Source organism: Giraffa tippelskirchi, chromosome 10 (assembly GCF_054371585.1).
Source record: "Giraffa tippelskirchi isolate mGirTip1 chromosome 10, T2T-mGirTip1v1.2.pri, whole genome shotgun sequence".
NCBI lineage: Eukaryota > Metazoa > Chordata > Mammalia > Artiodactyla > Giraffidae > Giraffa > Giraffa tippelskirchi.
In genome coordinates this window covers 91,399,132-91,416,767 of record NC_137284.1, presented here as the reverse complement: position 1 = coordinate 91,416,767, position 17,636 = coordinate 91,399,132, and the positions used below count along the sequence as shown (strand labels likewise).

The window sequence follows — 17,636 nt, the reverse complement described above, 5'->3', positions numbered from 1 at the left end:
TTCTCCTTTGGTTCAGTGAATGAGTGACTCAGTGAAACACTGACTAGTCAGACATGACACTGCAAGGCAGGACTTGGACAATACTGGATTTGTTCTAAGCTCCTGTCCCTCATCGCTCCTTCCAGAGGTGCATTTTTATTCTTTATTTCCATTTCTAAAACATGCAGCATAGGATCTGTAACTCATTCCCAATAAGATAATAAAGAATTGAAAAGATTTTAAATGTCTGCTTTCCTTAGATTAATTGTAATTCGGTAACTCAGCAAAATCTTAATCTAAGGAGAGAAACTCCAACCATGCAATGTCAGATATTATACTGCAAGAGAAATAAGTACTTTCTGGCCAGCTCAGTTTCCTCACCCATCTCAGGACCCTTCATAGGCAGAAAGCCAGCATGCTCCCAAGGGGTCACCAGTTCACATCTAATGTTGGCACTGGTTGTTGCCTTCTTGGTGACGACTTCATATTTGCATGAAATGAAGTGGTAATTTCATTTCCTGTTTCTGGTACAAGGATGCCCAGTGCACAAACTCCATCTAATGGGTTTCCATCAATAATCAGCACTCTGTAGGAAATCAGACACCAGGGAGTGAACTGCCTGGAGGAAAAGGCCTCTCTCCCTTGGGTGCTGCCTTTAACAAAAAATTGACACATCCTTTGGCAGAGAAGGCTAAGAGGAAGGAGTAGAAAACTTAATGTGCAACTTTCCAAACTCTTCTGGGAATAAACTCGATAAGCTTTGGTATTCACCATAATCTGATTTGCTAATCTTGAGAAAGTACTTTATAAGTTTAACATAAATTTAGAAGTACTCTTGCCAGGAGAACCAGGCAGCACAATGTCCTTTTGACTTACAGCTGCAGTAGTGAGACCTTGCATGCATTTTAGATGATTCGATCATATTCTATCAAACTCTGCAGCTCTGGTGTGAACTGTATGTAGATCATTTACTAGCTTTCCTGATAATAAAACATCAGAATATGAACATTTCTTTTTTGGGGAGCATAACCAAGAGATAGACACTGTATGTGGCTCTGTAGCTGTTGAAGCTGAAATACTGATATCAATCATTCATAAAAACTGGGGACACTATAAAAATTAATTTGGATTCAGGTATTTAAAATCAGAGAACTGAAATAATAGGTTAGAACTACCAAATGTCGTGAATACTTCTTGGAAGTTCCTATATGAGAACTGACAAAAAAAAGACACCATATCTCAGAGTAGTTATTTAATAGCAATAACATGGACACTAATTCTTATTTTATTTTCTTCCAAATGATAATAATGTACTACATACGTACAGTGTTTTACTCTATATAAGGCACCACATCACAATGATTAAGAATATTGACATTACTAATTGCTAGCTGTGTGACCTTGGATAAATCTCTTTGCCTTTCTGTGTCTCAGTATTTTTCATCTGTAAAATGGAAATAAGAGTACCGCCTACCACCTAAGATTGTTGAGGGCTGTGTTAAGACACTGAAAGTACTTAAGGTGATGTCTGATACAGAGTAAGGGCTTCATAAATGTCATCTCAGTACTATTTTCTTTTTCATAATCTACATTCATCTGTTAATCACAATAAGCATTAAATAAGTGTTTCAATAACACGATAAGTGTTAAAGTATATTGGTTTGGTAGCCAATGATAGAACTAGCTTATGCAGAGAGGCAACTTACTTTGACTCATGGGACCCAAGGAAGGGTTGGATACCCAAAACTATGGAAAGGTCCTCCAGCTCACTAATTTGTTCTTTGACCATAACCATTCTGCTATTAAACCCATTTATTGTATTATTCCCCATCACAATATGTTCATTTGCCTATTTTTCATAATTACTTTTCTCTGCTTCATGTTTCTAATATTCCTTATATGTCTGAATTTTATTCATTTAAAATGTTTCTTACATTAATTCTGCTTTTTGCACGCAAGTTGTTCAATATTTGCTTTCATTTTATAGTGTTTGTCCTTGTAAGAGATCTCATTGTTTGTTCCTTGGGATCATCAGCTGGCTTTGTGTTCTGGAGGTCTTCTGTTTACCCCTCCAGATCCACTCACCATCTTTTCCCACCCTGCTCAGTATCCTTTAAGACTGACCTGTACAAACAACTTCAACAGGTTCCCTTACCCTCTGTGTTCTGGAAAGAATCATCAGGAGAATGGTGGGAGGGAGAGCGTGAGGTCAAGGGTATTTATTCTCTCACTTCCCTCCCTATAGTGTTGTCTGTGTCCTTGACTGAAGATTGGAATCTGGACTGTCTTCTTTTGATTCTCTTACCTCCTTCCAGATCTGTTACTAGTACTTAAGTACTACCATATGCTGCCCACACAACTGTAAATAGTCTTAATATTAAAGTTTTCTCAAATTATCAGGTTGAATATGCCACTATCTCCTGCTGGATCCCTGGCTAATATATTCAGCTAGTGATGTCTACCTGGAGAGAAGAGCAAAAGCTTATTAGACACTGGCTAGCATTTCTTCAAGTGAGTTAGAAAATAGGGAGTTCTAGACCAGGTGATTTTGGGGAAATGACCCATGGTGGAGAGACCCTCAAGCTGAAACAGAAGGATAAGCCACCCCAGCCTCATCCTTTCCACCCAGGAGTTCAGCCCCTCTTCTTGGGAATTGCTTTGATCCTAGGATGCCATTGCTAAAGTTGTGGGGGTTCTTTGAGACAGAACAGGTTGCTCAGGTGCTTGACAGCTCATCTGTACTTAAAGTGTCTATTCTTTATCTTTGCAGCTTCTAGAAGCTTCCAGAGCTTCTTAAAAGCTCTGTGGTTGTGGTAGAAAAGGCAGTAATCTCTGCTTAGGGAATGTTGGGAAGAGAAAAGATCATAACTAGAAAATTTCCTGCTAGCCTTTCACCATTTGGTTCTTTAGAGCATGCCTCATCATCTATCCTACCCTAGTCCCAACCACCTTCTGTTTCTCCAAGAATTTCTTACAGTTTGTTTTTGTTGTGTTGTTGTTGTTTTAAAGATTTAGAGCTAGCTCTGAGCTCTTCTTCAACTTCTCTTGGGTATAGTTTGGGGAATGAAATCATTGGTGGAATTTCTTGGATCTGTAATTGAACACCAGTGCTCAAAAGACACTTATATTTTGTTAGCATTGATGTTCTGATTCACTAGGGCAATAATTATTTGCCCAAGGAAGACTCTCAAAGGTTATTGATTCATAGGCTGATAATAAACAGGATAAATCCTCAGAGGTAACCCAATGCATCTCCCTAGGAATGTCTGTACCCAACGCTATCACAAAGGGACAGATAGAAAATCTCTGCCCAAGTACAGGAAGGTCTGGCCCTACCTTCTATGGTTATTATACTAACACTGTCCTGAATACTATAGTGGGTATCCTGATGTACCACTTAGGCCCCCATCAAGAATGAAGAATTATTATACCAGCTGTTGGGTGTGCTATCAGACCTTTCGGGGGATTGCCTTGATTGAAGATATAAAAGGAGATATGATGAGAAGACACTGCTGCTAAGTGTAAGGGAGAAGTCAGAGAACTATTAAAGTTTCTACCTTTGAGTAGCTCACAGTCTTGCTAGGAAGATAACTCATAAATAAAAAGTAGTATAATTGAAAAAATAAAAGAGTATGTGATAAACCACAAGAGTGAGCCAGGCAACAACTACAGTAATTTTCGAATTTGGAAGAATAGCATGAGGTCCATTTGGGCAAGGCTAGTCATGGAAGATTCTGTATATAGGAGATAATTGTAAAGAGACTTAAGCCTGGATGGAATTAGCTAGGATATACTGCAAATATGGTTGATCTAGAGAATTCTTAACCCTATCAGTTCAGTTAGTTCATTCTCTCAATTGTGTCTGACTCTTTGAGACCCCATGGACTACGGCACACCTGGCCTCCCTGTCTATCACCAACTCCTGGAGTTTACTCAAACTCATGTCCATTGAGTCAGTGATGCCATCCAACCATCTCATCCTCGGTCGTCCTCTTCTTCTCCTGCCCTCAATCTTTCCCAGCATCAGGGTCTTTTCAAATGAGTCAGTTCTTCACATCAGGTGATCAAAGTATTTGAGTTTCAGCTTCAACATCAGTCCTTCCAATGAATACTCAGGACTGATTTACTTTAGGATTGACTGGTTGGATCTTCTTGCTGTCCAAGGGACTCTCAAGAGTCTTCTCCAACACCACAGTTCAAAAGCATCAATTCTTCAATCTGAGCTTTCTTCCTAGTCCAACTCTCACATCTCACATACATGACTATTGGAAAAACCATAGTTTTGACTAGACGGACCTTTGTTGGCAAAGTAATGTCTCTGCTTTTTAATATGCTGACTAGGTTGGTCATAACCTTCCTTCCAAGGAGTAAGCGTCTTTTAATTTCATGGCTGCAGTCACCATCTGCAGTGATTTTGGAGCCCAGAAAATTAAAGTCAGCCACTGTTTCCACCGTTTTCCCATCTATCTGCCATGAAGTGATGGGACTAAATGCCATGATCTTGGTTTTCTGAATGTTGAGCTTTAAGTCAACTTTCTCACTCTCCTCTTTCAGTTTCATCAAGAGGCTCTTTAGTTCTTCTTCACTTTCTGCCATAAGGGTAGTTTCATCTGCATATCTGAGGTTGTTGATATTTCTCCTGGCAATCTTGATTCCAGCATGTGCTTCATCCAGCCTAGCGTTTCTCATGATGTACCCTGCTTATTCACCCTGTTAAATAAGCAGGGTGACTATAAACAGCCTTGACGTACTTCTTTTCCTATTTGGAACCAATCTGTTGTTTCAGTCCATCCTAAAGCAGATCAGTCCTGGGTGTTCATTGGAAGGACTGATGTTGAAGCTGAAACTCCAATACTTTGGCCACCTCATGCGAAGAGTTGACTCATTGGAAAAGACCCTGATGCTGGGAAGGATTGGGGGCAGGAGGAGAAGGGGATGACAGAGAATGAGATGGTTGGATGGCATCACTGACTCAGTGGACATGGGTTTGGGTAGACTCTGGCAGTTGGTGACGGACAGGGAGGCCTGGCGTGCTGTGGTTCATGGGGTCGCAAAGAGTTGGACACAACTGAGCGACTGAACTGAGCTGAACTGAACTGTTGTTCCATGTCCAGTTCTAACTGTTGCTTCCTGACCTGCATACAGATTTCACAAGAGGCAGGTCAGGTGGTCTGAAATTCCCATCTCTTTCAGAATTTTCCAGTGATCCACACAGTCAAAGGCTTTGACAGTCAATAAAGCAGAAATAGATGTTTTTCTGAAATGTTCTTGCTTTTTCGATAATCCAACAATGTTGGCAGTTTGGTTCCTCTGCCTTTTTGAAATCCAGCTTGAACATCTGGAAGTTCACAGTTCATGTATTGTTGAAACCTGGCTTGGAGAATTTTGAGCATTACTCTACTAGTGTGTGAGATGAGTGCAATTGTGCAGTAGTTTGAACATTCTTTGGCATTCCCTTTCTTTGGGATTGGAGTGAAACCTGACCTTTTCCAGTCCTGTGGCCTCATACATGACTACTGGAAAAACCATAGCTTTGAGTAGACAGACCTTTGTTGGCAAGGTAATGTCGCTGCTTTCTAATATGCTGTCTAGGTTGGTAATAGCTTTTCTTCCAAAGAGCAAGTGTCTTTTAATTTCATGGCTACAGTCACCATCTGCAGTGATTTTGGAGCCCCCCAAAATAAAGGCTCTCACTGTTTCCATTGTTTCGTCATCTATTTGCCATGAAGTGATGGGACCAGATGCCAGGATCTTAGTTTTCTGAATGTTGAGCTTTAAGCCAGCTTTTTCACTCTCCTCTTTCACTTAGAGGCTCTTCAGTTCTTCTTCACTTTCTGCCATAAGTGTGGTGTCATCTGCATATCTGAGGTTATTGATATTTCTCCCAGCAATCTTGATTCCAGCTTGTGCTTCATGAGCCCAGCATTTCACATGATGTACTCTGCATATAAATTAAATAAGCAGGGTGACAATATACAGCCTTGATGTACTCCTTTCCCAATCTGGAACCATATCTGATTCTAACTGTTGCCTCTTGACCTACATACAAATTTCTCAGGAGGCAGGTCAGGTGGTCTGGTATTCCCATCTCTTGAATAATTTTCCACAGTTCGTTGTGATGCACACAGTCAAAGGCTTTAGTGTAGTCAATGAAGCAGAAGCAGATATTTTTCTTGAATTCTCTTGCTTTTTCTAGGATCCAACAGATGTTGGCAATTTGATCTCTAATTCCCCTGCCTTTTCTAAATCCAGCTTGACCATCTGGAAGTTTATCAGATAGTGTCTTTCCTATTTCAAATAAATTGACGTGTGTTTGAGAGAATTCATCACCACAGTGGCCATGAGAACAGTCAAATTACTGAATTTTTGTCCCCCCAAAATGCCTGCTCAGTTTCACAACAACCCTATGAGACAGGTACTATCAATATTCTCAACTTACCAATCAGGAAGTAAGGTGCAGGATGGGTAAGTGACTTGCTCAAGATTACACAGCTAATAGGTGGTTGTGTTAGGATCCAAGTCCAAGGAGTCTAAGCCAAAGCATGTATTTTACTACCATGTTTCCAAGGCTTTCCTCTGAGACACCAATGTTAAGACTTGGATTGAAATTGTTTATTTCAATAAGCAATTGAAATAAGTGATAATCATAGTTACGAAGTGATAGGAGAAGACTTGTTTATCATTTTTTTTAATCTTTTTTGAGAAAGAAGTTTTTGCAGCAGCTCAAATTATATCATGAGTAAGTGAAACAGTTGTTCATTAGATATCCAGAATAGTGTAACTGTCACTTGGCAATTGCTATAGGAGGTGAAGATGAACAATCTTAAAAATGTTCACTATGGAAACATGGATATCATTTCTAGTCATATGGCATCCATTAACTCAAGTTTCATTAACCCCAGGCAAATACATGTTTCTGGGTGTGGAAGGACAAAGGAAAGGGAGGTGGTGTATTAAAAGAAAAAAACAAAAAAACAACATAAAGAACAGAAACAGAAGTAATGGAAAATTATCCCCTGCCCTTTCCTTTAATGGCAGTCTCTAATGCACATATGCAGACTGCCTTAGTGTTCTGACTGAAAGTTAATAAAAGAGAATTTGTTTTGGAGATGAGACAGTACCTTACCTGATGGCTGAACTATTTTGAGTTCAGCCTTTGTGGCTTTATTGAACAGAAAATGAGTGGTATTGTGAGGTGGCTGCACAGAACCCAGTCAGTTTGTACAGAGAGACAAATGGGCTTTTTATAAACATGGGGAGAGCTACGCATTGATTCAAGGAATTCCTGAAATCACTATTTCCTTTTAATGACTCTTCTCTGATAAAGTGTCATCTGCAGGTAAACATGGGCTCAAAGTTCTGACTTCCCCCAGGATTAATCATTTTCTTCTTTATCTGTGTCAAAGTTCTTTGATATGGCAAAATTTCCTTTTTCAGTTGAACTCACTGTATGTTTAGATTTCAATCAATATTAGTAAATATTGACTTGAAAGGTCATTGCTTGCTTGAGGGAAAATGGTTATCATTAGAAAGATTCCCATTTGCCAATTTTTTACTCTACTTCTTTCCATAAAAGAGGTAAGCTTTAAAATCTTATTAATCTGAGAAAAAAAATGTTTGGTCAACATTCTTTCACTGTTTCACTTTATTCCAAAATATTTGGGGGAATTTTCTGATTCTACATGTATTTTGTAGCATAGTTTTTATAAGTATAGTTTGAAATCACAAACATTTGAACTGAATTGTGTGGTTCTACATTTCTTTCTTGCCTAACATTGGGCAAGATACCAACTTCATAAAAGAAGATAATGACAAGACCTACATTTTATGGTGGTTTTGAGATTCAAAGGTTATGATCAATATAAAGAGTTTAGTTCAGTGCCTGGCACATAAGTGCTCAATAAATAGTAGCTATTAATGCTATTGTAATATTTAAAAACATATGTATGCAAGTTATGGTGTGTGTTTGCATATTCTAAAAACTGCTACACATTACAGAATCCTGTTGTAAATGAGCTCAGTAATTTTTTTTAAAAGATCCATGCAGTTAAAAATCCTTGAACAAAGATGTCATTTGTAAAGGCATATGCAACGTGATTTTTAAAAATGAAGCATCCATGCCATGCAAACTTTATTCTATGCTTTAAAATGGTGGATATATTTTCACTTTAGAATTCAAATTCATAGGGTCACAAAGCCCAGTATAGTTAAAATATGTTGTTCATTTGCTAAGTCCTGTCTGACTCTTTGCAACCACAAGGCCTGTAGCCTGCCAGGCTCCATTTGTCCAGGGGGTTCTCCAGGCAAAAATACTAGAGTGGATTGCTATTTCCTTCTCCAAGGGATCTTCCCAGATCAGAGATCAAACCCATGTCTCCTGCGTTGGCAGGCAGATTCTTTACCACTAAGCCACCAGAGAAGCCTGGTTAAAATAACATATATATATAAATACATACTAATTGAAATGATAATATATGCTAATTGAAAATACACACTAGTGTGTGTGTAAATGTGATGATCAGTATTTCAAATAGGGAACCGTAGGCCTGTCAGTTAGTGACAGTGATCTTTTTCTTGTCATAGACAACTGGGGAACTACACTGCAGAATCATTTTTATGTATTTTTTTTCAAAATGCAGGTATCAGGGTCTCACCTTGAATCAGAGCTTCCAAGAATGGAATTCAAATATTTGCAGTTCTTTATTACTGTGGTCCTGCTGTAAGTAACTGGAAAACTGGGGAACATATATGAAACTGTGGTTTTTAGACATTGGATAACAGGCCATTGCAAGACTGTGATCCATGGAAGGAGACAAACAAATGAGAAAGTGAAAGTGAAAGTTGCTCAGTGGTGTCCGATTCTTTGCAACCCCATGGACTATACAGTCCCCCTATTCTATACAGTCTATGGAATTCTCTAGGCCAGTATACTGGAGTGGATAGCCTTTCCCTTCTCCAGGGGATCTTCCCAACCCAGGGATTGAACCCAGGTCTCCCTCATTGCAGGTGGTTTCTTTACCAACTGAACCACAAGGGAAGCCCAACAAATGAGATGAGCCCTTCAATTCGTTGAACTTCCTCTTAGAGGCTGTTTGCAAGGAGGACCCTAACAAAGCCTGAAGGTTTCATGGTGGGGTTCTGGCAGGCTGAAACGGCACAGGATTTGTGGAGCAGAGTATCGTAGAGGAAGAAGTGGTAAAGAGAAATCTCCAGAGAATAGCATAGGGTTCCCCAAGTCTATGGCTAGGTACCAATTTATGCATGTGAAATACGTACACACACACACACACACACACTATATGTGTATATATATTTGGGGAGTGGATGACATTTTTCTTGATATTATGTTTGAGAAGTTCATCCATGATGTATGGCAGTAGCACCTTCATTGTCATTGCTCCATGTTCTTTATTATCATATGAACTTTATTGTTTATTCTTATATGATTAAAACACACGGTATTTATCATTTAGTGGCCCACAGAACTTTGGTTTCTATGTTTTTTATTCATTTTTAGTTATTACACATAATGGTGCTATCAATATTTTCATATGTGTCTTTTGGTTCATATATACGAGCATTTTTCTTCAGTGTAAGCCTAGGGGAGGACTAGTTGGGTCATAAGATACATATACATGTAATGTACATTTTCCCAGAATGGTTGCATCAATTTTACTTCCATTAGAGGACATGTGAAGTCTAGTTGTTCCATAGTCTCAGCAACACTTGATATTGTCAGTCTTTATAATTTTAGCCATTCTGGTGGGCATGTATTGATATCTCATTGGAGTTTTTGTTTGTATATTTCCCTGTTTAGTAATAATATTGAACACATATTCATATGCTTTTTACCATCTAAATATCTTTCTGTAGGAGTATCTATGTTTTTCTTATAAATTTATAGAAATTATTTTTATACATTCTGGATACAAACCCTTGTCTGTTATGATTTTCACACATCCTCTCCAACAAAGTGGAAGATCTTTCACTGTCTTATTGGTGTCTTCTACTTTAGGAACTGGAGTTTTTAATTTGTTCTGATTTATTTATCTTTTCTTCTACAGCTAGTGCTTTTTGTGTTCCATTTCGGAAATTTTTTCCAATCTTACTTCATGAAGATATACTCCTGAGTTGTTTTTTTTTTTTTCTAGAGTTTTTTCCTGTCGTGATCATGGGAACAGTCAAATTTTATTTTCAGCTTTCTCTTTCATATGAATGTCCATTTGCTGCAAGACCATCTTCTCCCTTCTGCACTATGCCCCCTTTTACATAATCAAGTGTCGTGTATGGATAGGTCTTTTGCTGGATTCTGTTCTCTTCTACTTCTCTACTGTGTGTCCTTATGCCAGTACCACCATCTCAATTGTAACAGCTTTAGAACAAGTCTTGATATTCAGCAGTGTGGCTCCTCCCAGCTCTGTTCTTTTTCTTCAAAGATGTCTCAGCTATTATTAGCTCTATTTCCATATAGATTTTAGAACCAGTTGGTCAATTTCTACTTTTTTTGGCTTTCACTTGTGAGATATAATTGACATACAGAGGTGTATGAGTTTAAGGTGTACAGCCTAATGATTTGACTAGTATACATCATGAAGTGATTACCACAGTAAGTTCAGTGAACGTTCATCATCTCATATAGATACAATATAAAAGAAAAAGAAATTTTTTCCTTATGATGAGAACTTTTAGGATTTACTCTCTTAACAGCTTTTGTATTTAACATTCAGCAGTGTCAATTATATTTATCATGTTGTACATTATATCCCTAGTACTTATTGATCTTGTAGCTGAAAGTTTGTACATTTTGATTGCCTTCATGCAACTCCCCCTCCCCTCTCTCTATTTCCATGTATATTTTAGAACCATTGGCCAGTTTCTACTGTTTGGTGTCAGTTGTAATGTGTTTTTGGAGTTTTTTCATTTTACCTAAACTTGCAAATCTTTCATCATAAAGCCTAGTATCTTCATATTATCTTTTTTATTGCCAGAAGGACTGGTGGTAATATCCCTTTTTCATTTCTAGTATTGATCATTTTTGCCTTCTCTCTTTTTCCATTGATTAGTCTTACAAAGGTATTATCAATTTTTTTTGCTTGGTTAATTTTTCTTTTATAGTTATTTTCTTTTAAAATTCTGCTTTTATAATTTCCCTACTTTTGCTTATTTTGCATTTTATTTTATTTTTGCAACTTCCTGAGATGGATACTTAAACCATTGATTTTAAGACGCTTTGCTTTTCTAATATACATGTTGACATGTATATGTTTCTCTGGAAGCACTGCTTTCATTTCTCACAAACCTTACTATACTGGATTTTCATTAACAGTCAGTTCAAGTGATTTCTAATTTTCATTTTGATTACTTCTTGTACCAGGTTATTTAGAAGTATATTGTTGAAATTTCAAATGTGGGAGTTTTCTAGTTTTTTAGGGGGTGGTGGTGTTATTGATATCTAACTTATGTCTACTGTAGTGAGAGAATGTACTCTCTAATTTTAAACTTAAGAAATTTGTTAGAGTAGCTAATGAACTAGCATATGTCCAATTTAGATAAATGGTGTTGCAGTTAGGTGTACTCTTCTACATATGGGTCAAGTGTATTAATTGTCAAGTTACTAATACCAGTTACTAGTAATATGAGGATTTACCAGCTAAAGTATCTGTTTCATTCTTTTTATTTCTCTGCTGAAATTCTCTTTTTTGTTCTTTTAGTTCCTTTTAGTAATTTTAGTTCTTTTAGTAATTTAGTTAAACATATTATTTTGAAGTTCATGCCTAAAGGAGACCCTTGCTGGACAAAATGGACTTGTCACATTTCTGAGGCCTCAAAGGGAGGGGCCTGGGACCGAGGGGTGTCAGGGACTACTCAGAGGTAACAGTGGCAACAGCAGATGCTCCCGACTGGTTTGAGGGATCTATTGTGAAATGCAGGGCTAGAAGCAGTGTCTGAGTTTTCCAGGGACAAGCAGGTTGGCAGGGCTACATATTAAGTGATTAAAAATAAATATACATGAGAAGAATAGGTTTCACTTCCTGTGTATTTCCCGTGGGTTAGATACCATGCTGGGCCCTTCGCACTCACTAATATAACATCCACACTTATGGAGGGTCACCCCAAATGGGGCCTAGTTCTAAACCTCAACAGACATCTGCCCTTTAACCCCCTCTACCATTCTCAGCAGGAGGAATGGCTATTAACCCCATTTTACAGGCAGGAAGACTGAGGCCCAGAGCCAGGCAGCCTTTGTCTAAGGAAGTGGAATTCCTTAGAATTCCACTATAACAACTCCAGGAAGTGGAATTGGGGGTTGACCCTGGGGTCTGCATGGCCCCAGTGCTGGCCTCTGTGCCTCTCCTTCAGGAGGACCCAGGTAAATGAATGATTTATTGCTGAACCACGTAAAGACGCTGCGATTCTTGGCCTCTGGAGGAGAAGAATTCAATCCGGGGCCAGAGACGAGGCTTGATCACTCAGAGCTTTTGTGTAATAAAGTTTTACTGAAGTATAAAGGAGTTAGAGAAAGCTTCTGACATAGGCATCAGAAGGGGCAGAAAGAGTACCCACTTGCTAGTGTTAGCAGTGGAGCTATATCCTCTAAGATAACAGGATTAGCCAGAAGGTTTAATCCTGAGACTGTCCTCAGGCAGGATATATCATTGTTATATAATCCTTGTAAAGACAGACCTACTCCCATAATTTACATTTTAAGATAACAGAATTAGCCAGAAAGTTTAATCCAGAGACTGTCCTCAGGCAGGATACATTATTGTTATATAATCCTAAGGAATGTAGAGAGAAAAGAAAAAAAAAAAGTTTGTCCTTTCTTCCTCCTTGAGAATTCCAGACCCCTCTCTTCTTGGGGACCCCTAGACTTCTTATCAACCTGCCTAGGAAATGACTCTCTCGTAAAGAAGCTGAACATGGTCATGCTAACTACAGCACCTGCTTCCTGAGCACACTTCTGAGCTTTCTACACTTGAAAGTTTTTTGCTTCAGGCCACATTGAATACTCAGAACACCCCCCTGAAAGTGGTTTCTCATTTTGCAGATGGGCATACTGAGGCTCAGAACCACCAGAGGGTCCTTCACCTGAGGTTGCACATCCCCAGTGGGCCTAGTTAGCATCTGGCTATTCTGTTGTTTTGGGCATGAATATTGGAAAAGACCCTGATGCTGGGAAAGATTGAGGGCAGGAGAAGGGGGTAACAGAGGATGAGATGGTTGGCATCACTGACTTGATGGGCGTGAGTTTGAACAAACTTGGGAGATAATGAAGGACAGTGAAGCCTGGCATGGTGCTGTTCATGGGGTCAGAAAGAGTTGGACATGACTGTGACTGAGCACGCATGTCCTGTCTGGTATGTGGGTCACCCATACAAAAAGTAAAGTTCTCTCTGCCCCAGGGGAGGCCAGCTGGGATGCAGGGGTGGAGGCTTGGAAGCTGGCACCTGAGAGGCATGTAGGAGGAGCAGCACAGCAGATGGGTTACACTTGGAGTCCTGTGACTGAGGGGCAGAGGGGTTGGAGAGAGGCAGTTAGAAAGACGAGCATCACATGGAGGCATCTGCAGAAACACAGGGTCACCCTCAGGCATTAACTGTCATCATTTGGGGCCTTTCTTGCTTCTGTAGCATCTCCTTCTACACAGGACTGGCACCCACCCCCTCAGGTCAGCTTTAGAGTGTGGTGCCCCTTTGGATGATGTAAAGAGGCCCCAGGGTATGTTATTGTGAAGAGAGAAAGCTGTTTCCCTTGCAAACCTCTTCCAATACTTTTCATGACATCAAGGAGAAAATTGTAGTTTGGTGCTAGGCTGTCTTTCATGACTCTTAACCCTGGCAAAGAGAGAGCAAGTCTCAGAGCCTTTGGCAGAGCCTACGGCTGCATGTGTACTTTAATAGCATCATCTCTTATTCTTTACAACAAGCTCTTTATAGCAAGCTTTCAATATGGGCTGTGTGCTGTGCTGTACTTAGTTGCTCAGTTGTGCCTGATTCTTGTGACCCCATGGACTGTAGCCCACCAAGTGCCTCTGTCCATGGGGATTCTCCAGGCCAGAATACTGGAATGGATTGCTATGCCCTCCTCCAGGGGATCTTCCCAACCCAGAGATCGAATCCAGGTCTCCTGCATATGGGCTGTGAGGTAAACAACATCTTTTTTTTTTTTTTTTAAGCAACATTTTAAAACATCCTTTTTTTCTCCTTTTTTTGGGGGGTGGGGAGGGCAAGCTGTGAGGGTTGCAGGATCTTAAATATCTATCATATGTCTCCAGATACCCTGGAGAAGGGATAGGCTACCCATTCCAGTATTCTTGGACTTCCCTGGAACACAGCTGGTAAAGAATCCACATGCAATGAGAGAGACTGGTTTTGATCCCTGGGTTGGGAAGATTCCTTGGAGAAGGGAAAGGCAACCCACTCCAGTATTCTGGCCTGGAGAATTTCATGAACTGTATAGTTCATGGGGGTCCCAAAGAGTTGACACGACTAAGCGAATTTCACATCATATATTTTATTATCTTGGCCTTTAGTTAAGTAGTGTTTTCTCAAATGCCTAAATATTTTTCACTGGTTATCAGACATTGTATATTTAAAAAAAAAAAAAAAAAAGGGAGAGGAAGTTGAAGTTCTAGATAATGTTATCTTTCTTCAGTGAGAATTTTCTTTTACTTTTGTAGTTTGGTCTTGAGCTAGGGCCTCCAGATCACTTTACAACCAGAAATTAAAATAGTTAAAAGCTGGATGTCAGTATCTGGCACGGCTTTACTCCCAGTGTATATCCCTTTGGGGTCCAACTCACCTCTATAAATAAATTCCTGCTCTATAGAAAGCCTGAGCTTCAATTTTTGCCCACTAGACCTGTGTCTGCTTTAAGTTCTGCTCAACTTCTCATTTACTGCTTGTAAAAATGCTGTCCCTCTTGAAAGGGTAGTGCCGCCAAATACCAGAGTCACCTCTTTGGGCTTCCTGCCTCTCCCTAAGATGTTTCCTGACACATCTTTACGGCCTTGGCGGTGTATGTGTATTTCAGCTTTCCTAGTTCTCAGTGGGGAGTTTGGTCCAAATAACTAATTTTTGATGGCTAAAAAGTAGAACTCCTAGCCCAGAGAATTTTAAGCTAACAGAGCAATCTCATCTCATATTATGTATTAATTGGTTTAGTAAGCACAGACCTATGTGTAGAATTCTCCTAGCAGATTTGTGAGTTAAAAAAAAAAAAAAAAAGATTGTTGTTGCTTTAAGCTAAGGTTTAGCATGACTTAACTACACAACTGTAGTAAGTGATGCATATTTTGGTATTTGTATCTGATTTTGGTACTGCTGGCATAAGAAACTTCCAAAACATGTTATCACCCTTGGCATCTCATGGTTCATGGTAGCTGGAGGAGACACAAGAAGAGTGTTAGTGAAAACCTAAAGGGGCTTGAGAAGAGCATTAGCAGAAGTCTAACCTCCCCCCACCACCACCCCCACCAAAGGACTCTTTCAATAAGGGCTTAAAGGAAAGAGAAAAGGAGAGATGAACCAAAAATGAGCCGTGACAGGAAGAATTCTAAGACCACCCCCATGCTCTCCACCTCCTGATGTGGCACCCATGATTAGGTTATATGGCATAAGGAATTTCATGGATACAATTAAAGTTCCTAATCAGCTAACTTTGAGTTAATCAAAGAAAGATTACCCTAGTGGGAATAACCTAACCAAGTGTGTGTGTTCTCAGTTGCTCAGTTGTGTCTGACTCTGCAACCCTATGGACTGTAGCCCACCAGGCTCCTCTGTCCATGGGATTTTCCAGGCAAGAGTACTGGAATACGTTGCCATTTCCTCCTCCAGGGGATCTTCCTGACCCAGGGATTGAGCCCACATCTCCTGCATTGGAAAGCAGATTCTTTACCACCGAGCCTCCTGGGAAACCTTTAAAATTTTGACAGTGGTCCTTTCCTGTGAAGAGATTTGAAGTGTGAGAAGGTACTGGAAGGGCCACCTGGTAAGGACATGACAGTGTCCTCCAGGATCTGAAAGCAGGAACAGAGACCTCAGTTATACAGTCAAAGGAAATGAATTCTGCCATCAACTCAAGGAGCAGAAGACCTTTCTCCATGTAACCAGTTGCCTGGTTATAGCCACGTGAGACCCTGAGTGGAGGACCCAGATGAAAAATGCTGAGATAATAAATCTGTGTTGCTTTAAGCTCCTAATTTGTGATAATTTGTTGCACAGAAATAAAAAACAACACCAAAAACTAATACAGCAGTTGTTCAATTTTGAGAGGAACTAGACGAAATATAAAGAAGCCAAGTTTTTTTTAGATTTGAACATAAAAGGTACCTTTTCTCAATCTAAAAAGATGGCCAACCATTCTCAAATTAAGAAATGGCTTCCAGGCAAAGATCAAATATAGGCTTGGGCTGTAGGATTCTTTTATAAAGCTTCAGAATGATGTAAGATGGCATCTCAGAGACAGACTCATCTTAAAGTATGCCTTACAGACTCTTGTTATGCAATGGAGCATTTTAGAATCTTAAGGGATTATCACATAGCAGCTTCATTAGGACTCCAACGTAGAGGAGAGATTATCTTAAAGAGACTAAGGTTGTGGCTTTCTTAAAAGGACTGAATTCATGGAGAACTCACAGGATATTTTAGAGAACTCTTCCGATGAAAGCACCATAAGCTTAAACTAAGAACCAAAAACAACAGAAAATGATTTCTAAGGAGCTGAACTAGCCTTCCACAAGAAATTAACCTGTGCTTACCTATTTTCCAGAACTACTATGGACCAGCAGCTATTGTATGCCTCTATATCTTCCCTTTTCCAACTTCCCTGGTGGCTTAGATGGTAAAGTGTCTACCTGCAACGTGAGAGACCTGGGTTTGATCCCTGAGTCAGGAAGATCCCCTGGAGAAGGAAATGGCAACCCACTCCAGTACTCTTGCCTGGAAAATCCCATGGGCCGAGGAGCCTGGTAGGCTACAGTCCATGGGGTCACAAAGAATTGGACATGACTGACTTCATTCTCATATCTCCCCTTTTCTAGCTTTAGTCTTTGAATCCACTGCCTGCCTTCCAACTCAGTGTCTCCTCCATGATGGCCCATGGCAAAACAAAGCCAAAGCAGCTTATGGCTTGCATTGAAGCCCATGATCTCTGAAGGATCCATGCAGCTGTGAGGATGAGCAACTTTTGACACAAGCTCAGATCAGTTTTCTGGCTCAGGTGTACTTTGGCTGCCACAGACTTCTCCAAATAGAAGAGCAAGGTTGTGGAGACAGCGACTGACCAGCTGGCTCCTCACTTTTTTGCCTTAAGAATTCTCCATCTTTCTCGTCATTAAGTACATGTGCACATGCATGAACACATGTGTAAGCATGTATGTATGTGTCCAAGTGTGTTTGGGTGTCTTTCCAAGAGGATCTTCAAGCAATTCTCTCCTAACCTCTCCTCCTCAAACTGATGTGTGCCCTTCTATCCAATAGAAAAACTTCCTCTGCCCCTTTGTAACCAAGTCCATTTCCCTAGTTTAAGAGAAAAACAACCTTAACTAGCTCTTTTGTCAAACACAGTGCATGTAAGAAAGGGGCATGCTCATATCACATATTGCCTAGCACCTATTTTAGTAGTTATTCCCTCAGCATATCGTCTCCATGGGTCAG

The 17,636-nt window shown here is 39.8% G+C and overlaps 1 protein-coding gene across 4 annotated transcripts in view; it reads left to right on the top strand.

Annotated features, from left to right (window-relative positions):
• ORC5 (origin recognition complex subunit 5) overlaps positions 1-17,636 on the top strand; it is a 166,170-nt gene that overhangs the window by 109,029 nt on the left and 39,505 nt on the right. For 2 of the 4 annotated variants that reach the window (XR_014067221.1, XR_014067225.1), the window contains exons 21-22: positions 8,619-8,698; positions 17,021-17,345. The gene's annotated coding sequence lies outside the window, so the exon portion shown is untranslated. The remainder of the gene's footprint in view (positions 1-8,618; positions 8,699-17,020; positions 17,346-17,636) is intronic. The other 2 variants (XR_014067224.1, XR_014067220.1) reach the window with 1 other exon arrangement.